This window comes from Podarcis tiliguerta (assembly GCF_965153285.1).
Source record: "Podarcis tiliguerta genome assembly, chromosome: 14".
Lineage (NCBI taxonomy): Eukaryota > Metazoa > Chordata > Lepidosauria > Squamata > Lacertidae > Podarcis > Podarcis tiliguerta.
The window spans coordinates 23,899,549-23,923,642 of NC_139547.1; positions in this window are offsets into that span (position 1 = coordinate 23,899,549).

A 24,094-nucleotide genomic window follows, 5' to 3' on the forward strand; every position below is an offset into this window, starting at 1 on the left:
ATCATGAAGTCACTCCTTGGACGTTGTCCTCAATCTCATTAACTTGCAATAGTGGGATAAATAATAAATACATATCTTACAGGATTGTTGGCTGTACTTTCTGTAATAGTTGGTTGACCATTGTCAATAAGCATTTACAATAAACATTTAATTTAATCGTTATTTTATGTATATTTTTCTAAAATAAAATAAATATTTTCTAAAATAGTTATGTTTTATCTGCAGTTTTTTATGTATGCCTCTTGCAGAGCTCTCTGATTAAGCAGTTTATCTTTCTAGATAAATTAATGAAAAGTAGTAATAATAATAATAATTCCTTTGGTATGTGCATTTAAAGAACGACAATCATCTCGGCATACACAGAATCACTGTATTCTCTGTGTTCTATTTGCTTGCAATTCAGCTTTTAATTTCCCATATGTTCTTGAATTTTCCCCTTCACATATTCCTGCAGTTTTATCTCTGAATCTTGTTTTCTTTCTCTCTCTTCTTGTCATCTTGGAATTTCTGTTTCGAGTTCATTGGACTTCTCAGATATACTGGAAGGAAGATAGGGGGAGTCCAGCTAATCTTTTCAAATTAGCGCAGCTCTGAATCTGGAGAGCCTCATTAGATGCCTGTCTGAGATTTATCAGCTCCCATTTGCCTAATATTGGGCCTAACTCTCAGCTCCTGGCCCTTTCAGCAGGGGGTAAGTGTGAATAGGAAGGGGTCTTTTGTCACTGCCACGCAAACCCGCTAATTTGCTCCGCCTAATAAAATTACAAATGAACACAGCTTTGCTTGTGCTGCCTTTATAAGTTATAATAACCTTGGTCCCCCATAACCTCCTGCTAGCTGAATTAATCAGATCGTATTAATATTTCTTCTTAGTTTCTTTTAACTGGTTCTTCTCTTAATTAAAGGGGCCAAAGATGTAAACAGGGTAGGTGACTGGAATGTGGCATCGGGTTATAAACAAGGCTCATTAATAAGATGGATGTCCCAGCAGACTGCAAAAATTGCTTAGTCGGCAAGTGGGCACATTTTGCAATTTCCTTGCAACTGAGAGGACTAATGCCAGATCTCTTACCTTCGTTTTTTCTCTCCCATAGCCACCTTTTTAATGTATAAAGGATGGTAATTTTGGAAAGCTAAGTAAAAAAGAAAGCTGATCCATCAATCAGCTGCATAAAGGTAGTTTGGGTTATTAAAGAGAGCTTTTTCTCCCAACCCGTCAAATAGATTGCTGTGCCAAAACTGGATGACTTGAATCAGCAACAGAAAAAATAGGAGTATCCAGTAAGGGGTAACATGAAATATTTGAGATGTTAGCTATTTTTGGAAACAATAATCAAAATAATTGATGAATGAAAAAAGATTATTTCTGACATTCTTGCATGCAATACAAGCCATGTTTACTAAAAAGTAAGCGTCATATGTTCAATGGGCTATAATAGGTAAATGTGTGCATTTTCATCCTGTAAGCCACACAAGATGTTCTAAAATAGGAATATTGTAGAAACTTTTCAAGTTACTTGAAGTTCCCAATCATTCAAATATCAGTGGGAAATTCTGATATGTTTGTGAATTATATTACATCTCAAGGCAATGTAAATATATAATATAATAAATATATTAATAAATATATTAATAAATATAATAAAATCATAATAAAAATAACTTTGAAAATTAAAATGACAGAATATGAATTTTAAACAACAATGTAAAATAGACACCCATAGCAAAGACCTTATTCATCCAGATAGGTAGGCTTGTCAGAACAAAAATGTCTTCAATTGTTTCCAGAAAGTGCAGATAGTGAGTGTCTGTCATATACACACTCACATATGTTACATTCAACTGTGCTGAGCATGAACATTTCCCATTTTTATATTTGTAAATAAATGCAGAGAGTATACTGCTGGATACTGCTTGCACAGTTCAGTATGAAATTGCAAAGAATCGTGCACAAGCATTCGCACATACATGGACTTTGTGCACAATTAGCTTTGCTAAGCGCCATGTGTAAGAGAATATCTAGATGATTTCCCCCTGCAACCTTTTTGCACAAGAAAATGTGCAAAACTTCTAAGTCCTCTCAGCCATTCTCTTTCTTCCACTCACTTCTTCTCATACTTGGGAGAGCTACCAATCTGCATTCAAAACGATATTGAGGAGAACAAATTTAATCTGAAAAAGGGGATGGGAAGATAAGTTAAGCTTTTATTATTATTATTTGCAAGAGGATATCCTCTGGAAACCAAGAACATTCTGGGGCTCAAGATATTCCTTCAACTTTATTGCCCTTACCCCTGTTAATGCCGAAGCGTGGAAAGACTACATTAGACTGATACGTATAACTGACTCCTGGCAAAACTGTAATATATGCTGTGATATACTGTATGTATTTCTCAGGATTTCTGCCAAATCTAGCCATTGCTCACTACTCCACTGATGAAGTTTGCAAGTAATTGTGTACGCATTTCTCTGAAAGATAAATGGACATCCTTCCCAAGGACGCCCAGCCAGGCCACCTTTGCGAATGAGAATGTGTGTATATCTGGGCTTTTTCTTTTCTTTTTTGAAAGCCTGACAAGGCATCTTGATCATTTCCTCATTCTGAGGCCTACCCACAGCCTAGCACACAGCCCTCCTCTTTGAAATGTTATTATACTGTCGTGAGCCTTTCTCCTCTCAGGATGTTACTTCATTTCCACCTTTTGTCTTAGCCTGAATGTGAATGATGCTCTTTCAGCAATATACGGGCGCTTAAACTCCCCTGCTGTAGCCTTACATAAATATACAACACCCGTCTCGGCCAATAATTCACTTCAGGCCTGGAAAAACAGTGACTTCCTTTATTGGTCAGAATCTCTAGCAATTCCCAACAGCTGTATGTTTTCACCTCTGAGGATCCTTATCTTCACGTTTCCATTTGTCTCAGCACAATTCCAGTGGATTGCCAATAAAAATGATTCCCATTTTTATAACCCCTGAGAATGCAGGAAGCTGGCTTTCCAGAAAGAATGAAAAAGTCCCGTCCCCCCCCACCACCGTGTGCACACACACACGCGGGCTCGCGCGCGCGCACACACATTAAAAACACACACAGTGATGGCTGGTGACCACTGGAATTGGGAGGGGTGGCCAAGAGTTCAGACCAACTTTTTCCAGTTTTCTCTCCCTGCCTCCCTTGCAAAGATGCGGTAATAAAAATTCTGCTGGGTTTCTGCCCCAATTTGTGCCAGTGACCCCATCCTACCATGCAAACAACACATGCAAGAAAAAAAACAGCATCGTCGGTAATAAAACAAGCCCACAGAAGTTATCAGAAAGCAAGCTTCATTCTAAAAACATCTGTCCCTAGGAATATTTCTGAGGAGAAGGGGACCAAAACATCTTGTTTCACTCGGGGATTAACTCCACTCACAGAGTTGTGTCAAGGACATCTTTCCCTAGGAATATTTCCGAGCAGAAGGGGGCCCAAAGTTGTTTTCAGGGGTGGGGTGGGGAACGAACTCCATCCGTAAGTTGCATCGAGGACTTTTTCCTTGGAATGGGAGCAAGATGACTGGCCACGAGTGAGTTCCACATTTGCAAACGCCGATAGCGAAAGTGTCTGTTGTTCTGCCAGAGAATTAAACCGGAGATTGTAAAATAGCCTCGCAGCCATATGACAAAGATATACTTAAGGAGACGTAAACATGAAGAGCAGGGAAATCTGCCAGGTTAAAGTCAGCCGTGCTGCTCAGTTTTATGACTGCCCAACTGTTTACTGAGAAAAGATGGATGGCTGCTGATGCGGTAACACACACCCAGTACGAGGTTTGGTTGGCAGCTGATTATTGTTACGGCCCAACGTAAATCGAGTTTCTTTAATTCTTCTCCGTCTAGCTCACCTCTCCCCCCCCCCTTCCCTCTGCTACACATTCAATTTATTTCTCCCTGTTGAAAACAGTACTTAAGAAGTGTGGCACAGCGGAAGAAACTCACTAAAGAACTTTCATTCACTCAAAGCAATTTAGGAATAAAATCTACTTTGTTTTCTTTCCCTAAATTTTGGGTTTCTCAGGAGGACCCACTGTGCTGCCTATCATCACACTATTGAGTCAGGGGCTACTAAAATTGAAGCATAATGTGTGGGAAAGCTTCAGTGTTAAATTCTTCTCCTTCTCCTGCATAATTACTCTATGACTATTTGCATTTATTTATTGTTTTCCCTAAGAAAATGCCTCAAAGTGTGTAACAAGTCTATTCAATGCAAAACAGCTTGGCAATCATTTTTTAAAAAACACAAATACATAGAAAGGATTCATAGAAAAACCAAGTTCACCGGGGGGAAGGAATCCTAAAAATGCTCTTCTAACAATAAGTATAAAGAGGACAAATTCTACTAACCCCATTATATTCAAGTGACTATATGGAAGTGGTTCAAGGAATGTTTCTTGACTGGAGGTGGCACCGTGGTCTAAACCACTGAGCCTCTTGGCCTTGCCGATCAGAAGGTTGGTGGTTTGAATCCTGGCAATGGAGTGAGCTCCTGTTGCTGTGTCCCAGCTCCTGCCAACCTAGCAGTTTGAAAGCACGCCAATGCAAGTAGATAAATAGGTACCACTGCAGTGGGAAGGTAAACAGCATTTCCGTGTACTCTGGCTTCCATCACGGTGTTCTGTTGCACCAGAAGCGTTTGGTCATGATGGCCACATGTTCCGGAAACCTGTCTGCAGTCTAACACTGGCTCCCTCGGCCTGAAAGCAAGATGAGCGCCGCACCCCATAGTCACATTTGACTTAACTGTCCTTTACTTTTTACAAATGCTGTAAATAAATGCATTTAGATGTCAGAACTTCCTAGATGTAAAATTGGGTTGAGCTGAAATGTCTCCCCAAATGGGTTCTGCCCCCCCCCCCGAAAAATCCTGAGGTTTCCCGTATTTTCTCACCCCTTCTAGAAATAGAAGGTCATTTGGCAGAATTTTCTCTATTTCCCACATTTGAGGTGGGGGTGGTGAAAGCCACTATTCTTCCCATAGTGCCTCAGAATGATGCTAAAGCTTTGTGGGTGTTGCAAAATGGTGACCAGACTGGCCCCAAACTTAGTGTTGCCACTTGCAGTCATGGGGGGATGTGCTACTGCCACTCAGCCCCCCCAAAGTACTGGAGAATTGTTCTATTCCTTGAAAAATTAGGTGACCCCACAAAAAAAGAATTTTCTGTGCCAGCAAATAGGGTAGAAAAATCAAGAAGCAACATAGAACTATGGCACAGGTTTATGAAAAGATACCTATATTTAACTACCTGTTATCCTATTTTGAGACACTCAAAATAGCCATGAGAACTTCACCATTTTTTTAAATGCAATTTCCTTTCTCGATTTTTGATGGAGAAGGGTAAAATAATATTTAAAAACAAAAATGCAAGGAAAACATTTTTTGGCACTGCACTAGCCGTGATGGACATCTCGGTGAAAACGCCAACACAGTGTATAGCAGAAGTGAAAATGGCAAAACTCAGTGCTGTGAATGATTAGAAATGTAGTTAACAATAAATATGTCAATGTCACAATGTCTTTGTATAAATTGACCTGTTGCAGTCGGATCTGGAATATTGAGCACAATTCTGGTTGCCAGTGGACATTTTTGGACTTTTTTGCAGGGAGGAAAAAGCAAAATTATCACCAGCCCTGCTTTGGGTAACATCTTGCCTGGAGAGTTCTGGGGAACTCAAAAGCTTCCTCACTGTTTTGTGGGTTTTGAAATCATTAGGTGATTGGAGGCTCCCTGCTTATGATAAGGAGCTATCATGCCTGAGAAAAAGATAACTACAAGAGACATTTGTAAAATTATGAATGGTATGGAAACAGTTCTCTCTCTGTGTGTGTCTCATAATATCAGCTTGGAATTGCCCAGTGAAATTCATCAGCAGTGAGTTCCAGGGAGGCAAAAGAAATTCAGTTAAGCCTGCATTTAAAGGTTTGCACCTTCCAAAACAATATCTGAACCGAAGAACGGCCATTCTTGAAAATTCACACTTCTCCAGATTTTGAAGTGCAGATCTCCAGCCAGTAAATGTATACAAAAGTATTAGTAGGGTACAGTATGGGTATGAATGCATATATGCAGTGCTTTTTTTCTGGGGGGATGTATACCCCTAAACATTTTGTGAATCTTTGTACTTTTTTACATTTACTGTATTTAATTTCCTTGATTTAAACTATAAAATGGTGATTTTCTTGAGTCAAAATGAGAGTACCCTAAACATTTTTTTAAAGAAAAAAAGCACTGCATATATTGGTGCAAATAATATTCAAGCATGTATTGCATTGCTTTGCAAAACTGTGTATATAGGGGAACATTAATTTACAAAATATATTTTGTTTTTAAGCATAAAAGAATTTATATACCACCCTCTTGCAAAACATAAGAGCAATGTTCAGCAACATCAGAGAGCTTTAAAATAATTCCAGGCCAATCATTAAAACAACTGGCTATTTCAAAATAGGGGGAAATTCACACGAACATGCTGCTGGATTCTCATAAGGACTTGTTACTGGAAACTGCAGGAGGGGAGAGTGATCTTTTGCTCATGTCCAGCTTTCAGGCTTCCCGCAGGCATCTGATTGGCCACTGTGAGTACACCATGCTGGACTAGATGGGCCATTGGGCTGCTCCTGCAAGCTCTTATGTTCTTAAGTACTATTGAATTTGAGGTGACTTGTTCTAAGGCCACTTCATCATTCTGCGAGAAGGTCCACAGGTTATCAAACCCAGACTTCTCATTCACCTTCTTCAAAACTATAATTTCTGGAATTCCTGGAGAAACACAATGGCAGTTGAAGCCATATATAATGGTGTTAAGTTTGTCCGAGCTACGCCAAGAAACATTCCCCCCCCCCCAATTTGCAACAGTTGCAGAAGATTTTTACCCATCAAAACAAAAACACGTAAATGAATAAGACCAAACTGTGTTTAAACACCTTTTTTCCTGTCCTTGTGCCGTGACTGAAATATTCTGTATAAATTTGACATCTTTAAAGCAAAAGCAACGCAAAGTTTCTGGCTTCACTTTGTTGGCGATCTCTTGAGCAAAATGAATTATTGCCAAATGTTTTTTGGGGGGAAGCAAAGAGAGATTTGAAGCTATTGTATTTATCTGACCATTATGAGAGCTGTAAAACATGCTGTTTCACATTGAAACGTAAGCGCTTTTTTAAAAAAAAATGTTTGCTCAGAGTATTTGTAATTGTTAGCAGGCCCAGATGTATCCGAATGTCAGCGTGAAGCAAGTGAGACTTGGCTGGAGCACAGAGAATGTAATTAGCTCAAAGCCCCCTGTGCTAAGTTGGTAGTGGAAGCACAGACGGATAATAAAACAACAGCAACCGAAAAGGAAAGTGGCAAAAGGTTAAAATCTATTGTTCACATTGTTAAAGCCATTTGGGGTTTAAAAAGGGGGGGGGGTTGCATCTGATGGAGTCCTAAAGACAAGGGACACCATGCACTGGGAAGTTCTCTTAAGCAAGCCCCAATGAAACAAATGGGTGCTGTACCACAAGGGCTATCAATCTGAGTTAAGTCCATGGTTGACCTAGCAGGTTATCTTATACCATGGCCACATTCACACCAGACCTTTAGAGCACAATGGTACCACTTTAAACAGGAATGGCTTTCACCCAAAGTATTCTGGGAGCTATAGTTGGGAGAACAAAATTCTCCTCAGAGAGCTACCATTCCCAGAGGGTTTAAAAACAAAATAAAAAATACAGGTAAACATTTGCCAGTATAGCCAATATGTTACCCAAGCAGCTATATAGCCACAACCATCTTGTGTTGGGATGTCTTTAGCTTAATTCACTGATGACATGCATTTTGATTTGAAGTACAGTCAAACCTTGGTTGTCAAACATAATCCATTCTGGAAAACTGCTCGACTTCTGAAACGTTTGACAACCAAGGCACAGCTTCTGACTGGTTGCAAGAGCTTCTTGCACTCAAGCAGAAGACGTTTTGCTTCCAAAAAACGTCCGGGTTTTCAGCATTCAGGAGCCGAAATGTTCAAAAACGGAGCCATTCAAGAACCGAGGTATGGCTATATAAATAGAGAAGGAGAGAAGGACCTCCTATCCCTAAGGGAGAATCGGTGGAGCAATTTGCGTATTTGAGGGTGGAGTTATTGGAAGGCTGAAGCTCATACAGCAGATTTCTTGGGCTATGAGAGCAGAAGACTAAGAAGGAGTCAAAGCTACTAATTGCTATGGCTTTTCTCTTCTTCTGTGGTCAGAGGCAGCATTCTTCTGAACACCATTTGCTAGAAACCGCGGGAGAGGAGAGTGTTCTTGCACTCAGTTCCTGCCTGTAGTTTTCTCACAGGCACCTGGGTTGCCGCAGTGAGAACAACATTCTGAGCTAGGTCGGCCATTGCCCTGATTCAGCAGGGCCTTCTTATGTTCTTATGACTGTGGGAGAACTGCAAAGTATGGATATTAGAATTTAGATTTCCAATTACTAGTTAATATCTCACCCACCCCACCCAAGTCTCACATTTGCTAAGTCAACACAGTTTATGAAAATCAAAGTTGCATTCTGTATATTTAATAGAATCGTCTCCGCAAATAATCATCCCCAGAATCGGCACTCCTTTCTTCCTTCTCTCTGTAGGCTTGACAATGATTTATGAAGCAGAAAACAAGACAGCTTCATTTTCATAAGGCAGATTGAACCTGCTGGACAGCGGGAAGAGCTCTGAAAGTTGTTTTGACTGGGACGCCGAAACAAACATGACAGAAAAGTCAATACAACTGCAGCACCGGGTGCTCGTTTTACAGACGACTTACTTTTCTCTCTAAGAGTTGCATGACAGCCAGAAAAGCTGGGCAGTGCAATAAAGCTCAGCATCATAGTTAATGGCCAAAAAAAGAAAAAGCCAAGTCTTTCCCATGCTAGGCGTTTTGAATGCAAAGGAAATACAAGGAAGTCAATTCCCAACTTCAGTCTTGGCTTCAATGGTGAAAAGGACTCAACAGATGCATTATCCATTTGTACACAGAGGTAATTGTATTCAGATATACTTTGTATACATGTATCAGAAAAGGTGCTGATGGAGCATAAATCTGATTTGGTCACTTAAAGGCAAACTTACCTAATTCGCACTTCCAGAAACAATATGTGAAACGAAACACAGCCATCTTTCAAATGTTGCAATTCTCTAGATTTCTCTGTACTGTCCAGCATTTAAGTAATGTGTACAAAAATGCATATATTGCAGTAAAGTGTGCCTAATGATGTGCACATCTATCTATCTATCTATCTATTTATCTGTCTATCTATCTATCATCTAACTATCTATGAAAGTAACATATAAAAAAGCTTTATACGAAGGGAAATGGTTTTGCAATATTGTGTGCATTAGGCGAAATTACATACACAAATGTGTATATTCAGAGAAATCTGCACAAAAATACTGATGAATTTTCATGAGGACTTCATTTTTAAAGAACTGCAAACTGGCGTGGAAATATGGAATTTAAGAATGGAAAAATGCAAAACAGAGAGATTCAGATTCACCCATTCCTAGTCACCTTCATGGTTTATCTATCTAGTGTTCGTTGAACTGCACCTGGAATGAACACTCTTTTTCTCACCCGGATGCAAACCGCTTAAAAAAATAAATCTGTCCCCCAAAATGCAGGTCAATTTATCGACAGATCTCCATCCCTACCAAACATTTGAACGCAGTAGCACAAACAAAAGAAATTGCCTGAGGAATGTCCATTAACCGGCCTATGCAATCAAAACACACACTGGGATGGATTCCAAATATTATCGTCTTCCATCGCTGCTTGCCTGCCTCCAAAGCAAAGGTGAGAAGAGTGACGGATACAAGAGATTATTTTCATAGGCAAGAATGCAGTGAGGGCAACTATTAAAGCCATAACCTTGAGAAAGTTTGTATCGTTTGAGAAAAGCAACTTTTTTTTTTTTTTAAAGGAAATGTCTGTTCTCTGGAAAGCAAGCCAATGGTAGCGCTGTGCTGAAAATTCCTTCTGCATTACTCCGCCTTCTCTGAAGACCATTCTCCATCAGCTAATGAGAAAAGACATTGTATTCAAAAAAAAAAGTATGAGGGAAAATGTAAAACAAAAGCCATTATCTAATTTCCTTAGTGCTTACCTTCCTTCTGAGGTGTCCAAGGGATGCTTTCTGAGTGTCCTTTATTTCATTATTCAAATCACCTCTCCACTGGAATACCCCCTGCAGCCTTCCTGGGTGCTCACATATGCTGTGGGGGGAATTTTGACATCCTCAGCTAGGCTTTCTTGTAAAAGCGTGCTTGACAGCTTTGTTTTGTTTAAATTTTTATTCAAAGTGGACCCGTTGAAATAAATGGATCTAAGTTAGTAATATTCATTAATTCTGGTAGGTCTACTCTGAGTAGGACCAGCACTGACTGCAACCCTGCCATATATATATTGGTAAAAGGAAGCACTTCCCTTATAAACTAAATCAGTGACCACAACAATCCCAGGCACACAGAGGCTAGTTTCCTGTGCTCCAGTTATTTAACCCCCTTTTTTCTCCAGCCCAAAGAATTTCAGAATTTATTGTGGATCACTGCTGAAAGTATCAGGTCTATATTCCTGTGCTCAGGTCCTGCTTGCAGGTTTTCCACGGGCATCTGATCAGCCCCTGTGAAAACAGGATGCTGGACTAGATAGGCCATTGGCCTGCTTCAGCAGGCTTGCATTATGTTCTTATTTTATTTTACTTACTTATTTCCCACTTTGCCCCCCAGGAGCAGGTCTTGAGATGGCTCACAAAAAAATGAAAAAACAGACACAGATAAAATGCATGCAGCAGCCAAAATCTTATAAAAAGTTATCGTTAAAAAGAAATTAAACCACCTTGGGAATCAAAACGATGTAAAATATGTATGTACTAAAAAGCTGCAAAAAAACAAAAATGAAAGCAAACCTAGTACAGCACACTATAAAGAGCCCTTTCCTGAAAAGCAATCAGTTCCCACAAGCCTGCTGGAATGAAAGAAGCCATCACCTGCCAGCAGAAAGACTAGGGAACCAGTCTAGCTTCTTTAGGAAAGCGGCTGCAAAGCCTGGGAACAACTACCAAGAATGCCCTTTCCCTGGTCCTCACCAGATGTCTCTGTGAAGGTGGCAGGACTGAGAGAAGGGTCTGTCCCTGAACGTCTTAGAACCGGGGCAGGTTTGTATGGGAGAATAAGGTCCTTCAAATAATCTGGCCCTCTGCTGTGCATGTTTCTTATGTATTGGTTTAATTCTGCATTGTGTTTTGTTGTTGATATCATGTGCTCCAGCCTGCGAATACTTTTAATAAAGAATGGGCTACAAATGCCCTAAATAGATATATAAGGAATAATCAATGGCTTCATACCCTTTTCTGTTTGTCACTCCCCCCCCCCTCCTCACACAAAAAAATTACAAACCTTTTGTTATAATAACAGTAAGATGCAGCAGAAGTAATCGTGCTAAAAGTAGACTGTAACAATGATGGATTATGCTATTATATAATCCAGAACTAAATGTATCAGAATGGATCGCCTGCTATTGTTTTGGAATCCATATAATCCTTTAATATCATTGCCTATCATTATTGCAATCTGCTTTTTGCACCATTCCATTTCAGTCCTGTGAATGACAGAGTCGCTTCCTCCCAGGCAATAAGGTTGAGCAGACATGGCATCAGGCAAGGAGGTGTGGGGTTTATTCTCTGCAACCTTTGACCCTCTGCATGTAATGTACAAATACCCTGGCAACAGCGGAAAGGAGACCGGGGGAGATGGGTTGATATAACACACACACACACACACACACCGTAATTACGCCGAGAAGCTATTAATTATGTTGTTTCCAATATCCCCTAAAAGGGTTGCCCACCCTAACTACATATTTATACATATTTACTTGTTAATCAATAAAGGGAAATGGCTACATTATTTTGATTAAAATATCAAGCTCCCCATATACGGCCATAAAATCCAAGAGGGACAAAACAGAGCCGTGTGGGTGGAGGGCTGTCAGGGCGGTGGGGGTAGTGTGAGGGGAGATAACAATATCCTTCTCTCCTCTTTGGATGATCTATGATACTTCCAGGCTGCAAGAACAGCAGACACATTAAGAAAATAGTGCTAATGATATTAAAGTACTTTACAAGGCTTGTTATGAAGCGCTGACAAACCTGTCAGCTGCATAATGTAGGAGGCTATCGTTGGCGTTCTCGGGGAAAAGAAAAGGGTGAAAAAAAACCTTTACCCCATTTCGGTGCAATCTCCTAATAATGGTGCCACCATAAATTCCGCCTGGCAATGGGACAGAGCCATGGCTTCTCACCCCTATGTGAAGACATGATAAATATAAAAGAAAATGGCTGTCAGTTTTGGCGCCCGAACCTTATTACAAAGTCTTAATCTTACTGGCCTCAGCACCTTTTATCACCGTCTTGTTATGAGCTGATGGCTTTTTTATTTGCTGGGAGATGGAGAATGTGTCATTTGATGTCCTTTTATATAGCCACTGCTCTGTCCTCTCATGGGGTGGGTGGGAGAGAATCTTTTTTATATATGTTTATTATAGTAACCGATTAAATGCAAGCCATGGAGTGCGTTTGAGACAGACGTTGCTTAAGTAGGTTTGGGCAAAGATTGGAATTAAATAGCCTCAAGTCGTTACCAATGTGGGAACAATCACCCGCAATATGTGTTTGAGTTGCCACAGCCATTATGAATATAATTTGGGTTATTTATTGTTTGGTTCCCTCTATAGATTTTTCCCCAGAACCAAGGTCGGGGAGATGCTTTATGCATCGCTCAGCTTTGTGGTTTTTCTTGCCAGCAAAAGGAAAAAGGAAAAAGAAGAAGAAGAAGCTTCGCAGGGAATAGGGGCCTCTTCAAAGAAAAGTTTGAACTTCCTACTGAGCCCAAGTTCAATCTTGTTGAACTTTTCTGAATCCCGGATGAAGGGTCTCACAATTATCTAAATATTATTTGTCAGCCTCAACATGCTGACTTCCCATTGTCTTCACTGATGGCAAAGGAAAGCTGGAAAGCCAGTTTAAAACAATGACTATTTCATGACCTTCATTCAAAGCTCACAGAAGAAGGGCTGAACTCAAGGTGTTAGCACTCTGTACAGTGACACTTCAGACTGCGCAGTTTGTGATGTTTTATGTTTGGGGTGCTTCCCTGTCTAAAACACACACACAACCTTCTCTGAAAAAATATGACTTTAGCTGTATGACTCCATGATAGCTATATAATTACTTGGGTTTAAATTTCAGGGGATGTCTTCCAGTGAGTCATTGTTAATGGTCCCCCATTAATAGAGCTGTACACTCTCTATTCAGTTTTAGAGGTCCAATTTTGTGGAACTCCTTCCCACCTGAGATCAAAGAGGCCACCTCAAATAATCCTGAGTATTGTAGTTTGGTTCTGAGAGTTCTGAGGGTTCTGAGAGTTGCTAGGAAACCCCCTATTCCCCTCACAGAGCTAAAATGCCCAGAGGGGCATCCCTCATCCCAGGGAACTCTGGGAATGGTAGTTTTGTAACAAGGTCTCAGCACTCTTAACGAGCTGCAGCTCCCAGAATTCTTTGGTGGAAGCTAGGACTGTTGAAAGTAGCATTATAGTGCTTTCAGTGTATGCTGTGAATGTGGCCTAGGATGAAATAGTTATTATGCCAATAAAGGCTGAATGAATGAATGAATGAATGACTTGTCTGTAGATAAAGGTAAAGGACCGCTGGAGGGTTAAGTCCAGTCAAAGGTGACTATTAGGTGCAGTGTTCATCTCACTTTTCAGGCTGAGGGAGCTGGTGTTTATCCACAGACAGCTTTCCGGGTCATGTGACTAAACCACTATTGGTGCACGGAGGACTGTGACGAGTGCCAGAACACATGGAAACACCATTTACCTTCCCGCCACAGCGGTACCTATTTACCTACTTGCACTGGTATGCTTTCGAACTGCTACGTTGGCTGGGACAGAGCAACAGGAGCTCACCCCATCACATGGATTTGAACTTGTCTGTATAGGTGTTGATCATTGACAACCCTTTAGTTCGAAGGACTATGGCCAATGCAAATTAAAGAGGTCCTCTGAACACCATGACCATGTCCCTCCCAGGGAGAGTAGGGGACTGAAGGTTATCCATTGTCATCACCTCTGCCCTCAGAGGTTGTCAGGGACATCTTGAATAAATGGTTTACATGAGAAGCTGCTCTGCAGTGCATCCTCGGGAAAATAAATAAAAGGAAAATGCCATTTTCTGGGGAAGTTAACACATTTCACCAAATGGGAATGACATTGCAGATTAAGGGCTCTTTAAATTATGCATTTAGTTCAGTGTCCTGGGGAGACAGTATATGAGATAAAGCAAGAAGAAGGGTGGACTGACAAAGTTCCAGAAATTTCATGTTCAGTAAAAAAAATGTCTGAATACGGGGGCAGGGGAAGAAAGAAGCCACTGTAGTTTCAGAGGTTGTTGGTCACTTTGGGGATCAATGAAGGAAAGAAAAAAATGGAAGTCAGCTGTAGGGAGAAAGTAAAGTTTCAGGAATCTCATTTTGTTTACCTTTTTTTTGCATCTTTAGCTCCTTTGGTGACCTTTAAAGTGAATAACCTACAAAGGTGTGCATCTTCCTGACACACTGTCAATGTGATGGCATCGTGTCATCATCACAGAGCCAATCATTGCCCTGGCTCCGAATCAGCATCTTGATGATTCCACACAGCTAGTGATAATGTCACAAAGCCAAACCAGAGCGAGAGCAACGCTGCCTGCCCTCACTCCAGATAAACTTTGCTTGCCCCATTTAACAGACCTTACCCCTGGGGAAAAACAAACTGAAATAGGAAGCTGGGTGTATGTTGTGAGTGAGTGAATGCTGCCCAACATTACAGCTCAGCTCTTACAAGCCGCCTTCACTACAAGCTTCTCTTGGCTTTTTAATATACATGATATACATACTTTTGATAGTCACTGTTCCACCAGTTTCTCTTCTGTCCACTCTGTAGGACTGTAGGCCAGAAAATTACATGCAATTTACTTATGTGATTGTAGCCTTGCATGCTTTGCCAATCAATCAATCAATCAATCAATCAACCAACCAACAGAAAGTGGGCAGAAGAACAGGAGGCAAAAAAACCCCAAACCCATCAGAAGGGGCCATGTGAGATCTCCCAAGGGCCTCCAGTGATCTTCCACAACATTCCCAGAACCCACAGTAAGCAAGGCAAAGGGCTCCAGATGGTTCAGTGAAGCTCCGGTGATCCTATCAGCTCAGAGCACCAGCATTGGACAGGTAGGGGTGGCCACACGGGGGCTGTTCCAGGGTTCTTCTTGGCTTTACACGATTTTGCCTTTGCTCACGGACCCCCAGAATACAACCCCCATTTAAGTTTCAGTCCTAATATAAGCCAGCCTTAACCTTTCTGAGCATTCACATCTAAACACCTATATGTCCATATTTCCCTAATATCTCTATGACTCTTATGTTTGCATTTCTCCCCCCGCCCTCTTTTGACATGTTGTTTTGATTGTGTCCCATTAGTCTCCATGTGCTTGTTGTCAACTGCTGTTATTCTGTTTGTCATTCCAACTGTACATCTCCAAGCTATGTAACAGGCAAACGAGGAGCCTGAGGAGCCCTCTAGGTTCTAATTTCTGAAGTCTTGTGAGGGCATCACCGTGTGTGTGTGTGTGTGTGTGTGTGTTTCAATCTTTTAGGCCATGGATAAACAGGTTTCCTTTGGTGCTATGGAAAATAGGGTTTGGAGGAAGAGGACCATAGCTCAGTGGTAAAGCATCTGCTTTTCAGGCAGAAGGTCCCATGTTCAATACTCAGCATCTCCAGGCAGGGCTGGGAGAGACCCCTGGCTCAAACTTGGGAGAACTACTGCTAGCCAGGGTAAACAATAGTATAGCATTTTTTACTTTTGGGACAAATTGAGTAAGTTGCGACATTGTGGAAATTTATGAAATTATGCAAGGGCTGGATCTAGACACATCAAAAGAAGTTTCAGGAAAATGCATTGTAAAGCTCCTCTTGAGAAATCACATTACCAAAGGATCGAACTCTGCAGTGCCATCTGCATAAAATTAACACTGAAAAACTTTTGGAATAACTGAACTTTGTACTGTAAACCTATTGTGGAATAAGTATTTATTTATTTATTTATTTATTTATTTATTTATTTATTTATTTAGGAAAATGAAGTTATAATGTTATTCTTAAAAAATTGTGGGCCTGGCCAGAGCAAAGGCCTCTTATATACCTGCTGGGATTGACAAGGCATCTGACCCTCACCTGAATCTCATCTCTCCTGACAGGTGATTTGGTCTGCAGCCACAGTGTGGAAATAAAGGATGAGATTGCCCACCAGATACCAGGCACTCTGCTATTCAAATTAGGCCCCAGTGTTTTTCTCACAATCCCCTTCTCAATTAAGTAATCAATTTTAATCTAGAATTTAAATTCTCAAAACTTTCTTATTTCTTAATTTGAGCAAGTAAACTACTGCTCTCACTTCACTACAAACAGTATTTATGCCTGCAACACACTTGAGCAAACCTGCTCCTCTTCCTTTCACTGATATTTTATTGCCATTTGCAGCTGTAGCTGCCTCTGATTCGTTATCATTTAACTCTTTGGGAAAATAATTAGCATCACATGTCATGTGCATGGAAGTTGCCAAACCAATTAACCAACTAGAAGGATTACTGTTAATAGCACCAATTTTCCTATAACTTGATATTGCTGGATAGTTTTGATGAACTGCAAAAGCATTTTTAGTTTGCTTTCTGTTGCCACCCTGGAACTTTTCTTTATTAGTGCCACTTTGTTTTGTACGATTCCTTGCAAATGAAGGAAAACAACCTTTCTGCTTGTATATGTTGATAATAACATTTTGGTTACTGAGAACAAACAAGATTGTACGAAAACAAGATTGGGCACATGCCTGGCCAGGACATAGGCGTCCTGACTGCGACAAAGGTGACCTGTGTGCTTGCTTGCTTGCTTAACAGCTGTTGGGAACCACAAGGTCCCAGCTCTCCCTTCTTAAGGTCTTTGTACTGGACCTGGAGACTCTAATAGAGAGAATTCCATGTCAAGACGGAGGGCAAGTGGGCACCCTATCAAATGACAGGACAGGAGCTACACGGAGCAGGGCCTTTTCACTGGTGGTGTCCATTGTATGCCTTGCTCTTCCAGACCTGTTCTCTTTTGGCCTATATTTTGGAGTTTTATAATTAAGGAAGACTTTGGAAGAACTGGTTGACAAGTCTTCTCAGTCGCTGACGTATGAGCGGATTTTATATGCTGCTATTCTGGGCTTCTGGTGCACCAGGGTTTACACCAGCATTATAGAGTTGGCCACGATACCAAAAGGGATACAATTTACGAGCTTTCTCCATTATCTGCACAGCAGGGGGTGTTCAGTCCACAGTGCAAAGGCTGAGCTGAAGCGTTACCTGCTGGTTTCCTGCTGGTTACCTGCTTTATTTCTACAACAAGTCCTTGAGTCTGTACTCTGAATAGTGACACCAGGGACCTAGAAGGTCTCATCAGGACTCACTTTAAGGCAATTGGAGCAATTTGGCCAAATTGGGCCCCGCGTGCTGCTCCTAAGGCCCCCCTCCCCCGCACCAGGGCATTTTGCAGACTTTGGCTGTGAACTGGGGCCCTACAAAAGAAAATTCAAGTTGTGCCCTTCTGCTTCAAATTGGGCCCCACTGGCTAGCCCTGAGTCTCTTTGTTGCTGGGCCTGAGTTGCCCTGCCCTTGCATGAAGTCTTGGGTTTGCAATTTTGGGAGAGGAGAAACTGCGCCCCTGTGTGGCTTTGTGTTCTTGATTCCACGATGTCACTAGCATGTTAGATGGAATCCTGTAGCCATGAAGGAATATCCCTTCTGTTCCTCTCCTTTACTGTTCCTCTTGTTCCTTCTGCTAGGCCTTTCATCCCATTTCTACTGGGTTACAGTTTAGCTGGAATAATCCCTAAGATTAATTCTGGATCTACAGCATGCAGAGTTTTACTTTATCTTTTGTTTCTTTCTCTTTCTTCTCAATTTTCACTCTCCCCTTCCCTCGTGGAAACAGTACATAAGAACTAGTTGGACTAAGCCAAAGGTCCAACAGGCCAAGCATCCTGTTTTCATATTGACCAACCATGTGTGTTTGGGAAGCCCAGAAGCTGAATGCCTCACCTGTTTCTTTGTGTCTTGAATTTAGAGTCAAACTGCCTCTGAATAAACAAGCAAAAACCCTCAACCCTACCCATGAGAATTTTACCAAAAAAGATTTCTCCCCTTTCATAATGTAGTTTGGAAGGCAATTTATATTCTCATTAATTGCTGAAGAATAGATAAAAGCAAAAAAGTGGAATAAATTTTCAGCACAGTGTAGGGACATTTTCTTTAAAAAAAAACAAAGAAACCTGTACCTGCACATTGATAATATAGATGGGAGACACAAATGGACTGAAAGTACCAAAAGCTATGGAAAACAATGTGTGCATAACGCTCAGTAAAACATCTGGGCATTTTACAGATATGGAATATGGGCGGGAAAATGTTTATGCCTTAATTCCCCTTTGGAAACCAGAGCAGTAATTCAGAACTCCAACTCCAGGGAGAAATGTGAATAAAGAGAATTTGAAAAGAATCCCTCATGCCCAGAAAAGATACCAGACAATGACAAATACCTGAGATGACTGGCAACAGACTTCCCTTTGAAGAAGTTCTGATGAGCACAGAAAGCGGCCCTTTCGAAACCTGGTGTTGTTGCCGCAAAGAAAAGAGCTACATTTCTGATACTGAGCAAGCTTCTAGTCAGGAAGGGAATAAAAGGAGAAATGGACAAACCATGGCCAAACAAATAAATAAATTATGACCTAGGTAGAACAACCAGCTCTTTCAAGGGTATGGGGAGTCTTGTCCCTCCACCCAACTCACTTCCTTTTTATTTGGGCAGGAAAATTGCTCTCCCGTGAATAAGCATTTGTCACTCCCCTCAATCATCACCTGCAGTGTATCATCAACTTGGAAAGTAAAGATAAAAGTGATATTCTTCTGAAAACAAGACCACAATATTGGGATGGGAGGTGGGGGGCAACGGGAATGGCAAGCATCACCTTCACTTGAAGGAAAACAACATTTAATTTAATCTGATCCTAAGACTGCCAAATCTGTTTTCACTGAGTCCAGCATGTATGTCCAATCCATCTCCAGCAGACTACTTAAGTGCCTAAATTTCTTGTCCAGACCCCCCCCCCCTTGAGTCTTGGTTGGATCTATGGATTGCAAGGAATTTGACACACACACTCTTTTGGTTCCTAGGAGAATTCTCAGAGACATCAGAAAGAGAGATCCAATGTTGGAACCTACCTCTCTGATGTCTTATGTCTCCAAATGCTGGTCCTATTGATGTTGGAGCACCAATGTTGAATGGAGAAGGAAAAGAGGACATTCCAGGGGCAAGTTACCAGGAAGTGGCTTGGATCTGAAGCAGGAGTTCCCAAACTGCAGCCTGTGAATCACAAGCAGGCAGTGTGCTTCGTTCAGGTGGTCTGTGTCTATATTTGAATATTCATAATTGATTTTTAATTGTATTTTTATTGCGTCTTTTATTTCTTATATTCCATTTTATTGTCTTGCAATTTGAATTCTATGGAAGGCAAGCTGTATTGCAGAAGAAATGCAATATAAAAGAAGAAATAAAAATACAATTAAAAATCAAGCAGCATCTAGCACAGCATGTAACAACTGCTGCAAAGGGAGGAAAATCCTGAAGTGGTCCGTCAAGGCCATAAGCAATTTTCACATGGTCCATGAGGGTTGGCGGAGACATTTAGGAACCACTGATCTAAAGCATTCTGAACTCTCACACTCCGTTGGAAGGGAATTTTGATGGAGGAGATTCCTCTGTTCTCAGTTCAGAGTATTGGATAGAGTGGTAGACTGGCGTAGTTTATTACACACATCCCCTTTAGGATTGCAACTTTAGAGAATTAAGGAACTATTCCACATCGGTTTATTTTTTATTATTATTTTAAAAAATCCCTCATGGAAACTCACCAGCATTTTAGTGCAAATTTCTTCTAATGTCCAAGTCTGCATGCAATTTTGCCAAATACTCAATTTCTACAGAGAAATTCTCCAAATTTAAAGCTCTTTTGTTATGTTATTTTCACTAATGCAGGTATGTTTATGCCAACTTTACCTCAGTATATGCATTTTTATACACGTTGTGCAATTGGGGAAGAACATTGCAAAATTCAGAGACTTTTGAAGGATGGCCGTGTTTCAGCTTTGGCTCACATTTAAATGCAAACTAAATTGAATTTCTGGCCCATCTGTAGTGGTGACAAGTGGTCAGTTCACATTTTACACTGCTATGGTACCTGTTGTTTTTATTTTAATTTTTTATATTTACATTTATAACTCTACCTTTTATCCAAGGAGCTAAGCTGAGTCACACATTTCTTCCCCTCTTCATTTATCCTTGCACCAACCCTGAAAAGTAGCTTTGACTGAGAAATAGTGACTGGTCTATGGTCACTCAGCCAGCTTCATAGCCAATTTCATCCTGGGTCTGCCAGGTCCTTGTCCAGGACTTTAACCACTACAGCACACTGACTTTCTACATATGTGCAAGTATTTGTTCAAAATGTGTACACTTTTTAGGGCTGTCATGTATCTGGAAAATTTTACAGTGGAGGGTTTTTTGTGTGCCAATTATCTTAAAAGTAGCTGAAAACTTATTTTTTTCTGGAGGTTTTGCAAAAAAGGCTCAAAAACTTTGCCCCCCCCCCAAATGCTCAGCAACTTTGACCCCTCCCCTAAAAAAGGTCAACAACTTTTTTTGTCCAGATTTTCTGAGATATGGCAAGCCTAATGCTTCTTGATTGATACAGCTCCATTATTGCATACACAAGTACAGTCACACCTCAGGTTGAAGTTGCTTCAGGTTGAGTGCTTTCGGGTTGCTATCCGCGGTGACCCAGAAATAATGGAACACATTACTTCCGGGTTTCGCCACTCGTGCATGCACAAACGGTCAAAATGAAGTGGTGAATTGCAACCCATACACACGCAGACGCGGGTTGCGTTTACTTCAGGATGCGAACAGGGCTCTGGAATGGATCCCGTTCACATCCAGAGGTACCACTGTACACAGAAGAGCTATTCACACCTTACATTCAATGAATGTACAATCCACATACCTCTGGTTCACAGTTCAGATGTACAGTCTGTGTCCCTGTGTCCCTGTGTCAACCACATTCGAGCTGTACAAGCCCCTATGACACAACAACTCTCAAAATACAAAGCATCTGGCTCTGTTGCACTTGGAAAGAACCCTGTTTTCCTTTGTCTATGTGGAGGATTTATTGATTTCCTATTGAAAGGAGGGTGGCGGTCAATACTAATGTCTCAATTTGAGAGAACTGATGACCTCATAGATTCCATACGGTCCTCCGGAAGACACATGAAATATAGACCTGACATGATGGAATTGACGGATGCTTCAAGTCACAGTAAGAGGATCTTGAACAATTCAATTAGTAAGAACAGAAATGGGAGGAGCACAGCAGCTTCAAAGAAAATAGGATTTATTTTTTTATTTGAAGGTTTTTTAAATTCCCTGCTCTTATCTCAGAGTGGCTTACAGATCACTTTAACAGTGACAGTCCTTGCCCTCTGACTTACAGTCTAAAAAGACATGGCACAAAAGGGAAATGGTTCGGGAGGGAGGAGGAAATATGAAAGCTCAGGGGCAAGTTATTAGTTACAAGATCTTTAGATCAGCTAGGTGGGAAAGCTCAAGCAGAGGAGGCTACGGAAGTTGCTGGTCTCTCAGCTGCACCGGTGGAATGGCCCTTCCTCCCGTCTGCTGCCTCCTCTACTACAGCCTAATGAAATGGCTGCTACCTGTTGAAAAGTTGATAGAGAAGGAAGAAGCCTTGCTTCTTAGCTCTCATATACTGTATGACCTGTAGGTTTCCAGTATAACAAATTGTCATTCCATAGTAGGGTCCTTGATCACGAGGGAAGAAGAGATAGTTTCCTTTTCATGGTTGGTTTAGTAAGAGTTGTGGGGTGGTATCTGGCCCACACTTTGTGTGCATGAAAGGGCCAAGTTGAACTATCAGCTTCAGCAAGTTCCCTGGTTATGACTTCATTCTCCTGTGAGAGCCAGTGTTGTGTAGTGGCTGAGAGCGGTAGTCTTGTAATCTGGGGAACCGGGTTCGCGTCTCCGCTCCTCCACATGCAGCTGCTGGGTGACCTTGGGCCAGTCACACTTCCTTGAAGTCTCTCAGCCCCACTCACCTCACAGAGTGTTTGTTGTGGGGGAGGAAGGGAAAGGAGAATGTTAGCCGCTTTGAGACTCCTTAAAGGGAGTGAAAGGTGGGATATCAAATCCAAACTCTTCTTCTTCTTCTGTGAGGGTCTTAGAAGCACTTTGCAGTCTCAGTTCTCTCCCAGGTTGCTCCACTTCTTCTTTTTTTGGAAGAATGGTGATATAAGACCAAGGGCAATCCCTGGCTTCCAGCTCCCCAAACTCCATGTGGTGAATCTTCCCAGCTGGAAGAACCACACAACCTGTTTTTTACATTAACACAATGATTGCATGTTTTGTTCTTGAGATGAAACTAATTCTTTTCTCTTGAAAACCATTTTGGAACCTCCTTTTTATGCTCTTTCTCCTGACCGGAGGGAGAAACACATTTAACGCCTCGTTTTTGTGACTCTTGATGTTTCTTGTGTAAAGCATTTTATTTCTTTATCAAGCATCGTGCATGTGGTTCTTTTTAGTCTAAGCTTTTTTTGTGCAGAACACAACCTAGAAGGTGGATACAATTCAGGCCTCTCTGCCCAGGTTTAAAACTCTTGGGGGCAACCAGCCAATGTGCAGCACTGCAAAAAGGGAGAAAAGGGGATCCGGTGATTTTTGTCCCCAAATCTCTTTCTCAACACTAATTGGGAAGTGTATGAATCAGTAAGTCTTTCATTCTGAGCTCCCCTCTTCCATGCTGAGTGGCCAAGGGCGAGCTGTCCTCAGATCTCAACTCCTCTCACCTCCTTCCATACCCAGGGTCTGCAAAATGGGAATAATAATTTTCATGGAAAGCTTAGCAGTCACCCTGTCAAGAAACGAGACAACTTTATTGTCTGTCCCCAACACAGGAAATGGACCCAGGAACCTCCTGACTCCACCTAGTGCCACCTAGTGACTATCCTATGTAATAACATTCTATACAGGAGTCTATACAAGATCACTAAGTCTCAATGCATTCAACTTTTGTTTGTTTCGGCTTGTATGTTATTTCACTCACCAAAGTCTTCCATGAAGACTAAGACCTTAAGCAGGGGACTTGTGGAAAACAGAGGGGTGGGCGCTGCTTAACCCTTTCACCTGTGGTCATTTATCCACTCAAAATCAAGGACTCAGCTGTGCTTCCACCCATTGGGAGGAAATATACTGTTATACCTCTCATTTTTCCTGTGGTGTGAAGAGAGCTGCTTGGGGAGGGTTAATTCATTTTGAGCTAGAAAACAGCCAGAGGTCAAGGGGTTAAACAGCCCCTTCCTTTCCTACCCCCCTTTGCAACCTCCAGGGTTGCTTTTGCAAAATATTAAAATAAAACCGGGGTGGAGCGTACACTTACAACTGTTAGATACAGTTTGAGCCATAGATTAAGAATTGCTGCCACCGTCTAAGTTGCCTTTTAAAGAGTGCTCTGTGTTGCATAATATAAAGGACAGCACATCTCAGGCAATTCAGAAACTGGCTCCCCCTCTTTCTTTTCATCTCTCCGCCCCCACAGCCACCCCTCTGCTCCATTTCTCCTCTTAGCACCGGCCTTCCAGAGCAGTTTTGTGTGCACGGACGTCTCGCTGAATGCGCTTGGAGCAGACTTATATGGCATCATTTGGAGAAACATTGCATTAATAAGCAGAGTTCAAGGGCAAAGGATATAAACAGTGCAAATCACAAGTCTGAGCAGATATATGGCTTTTGCTAAGAGGGACGCGGGCAGCTGCTTTATTTACTAGGCACTGGAACGCTTGCCAAAGGTGT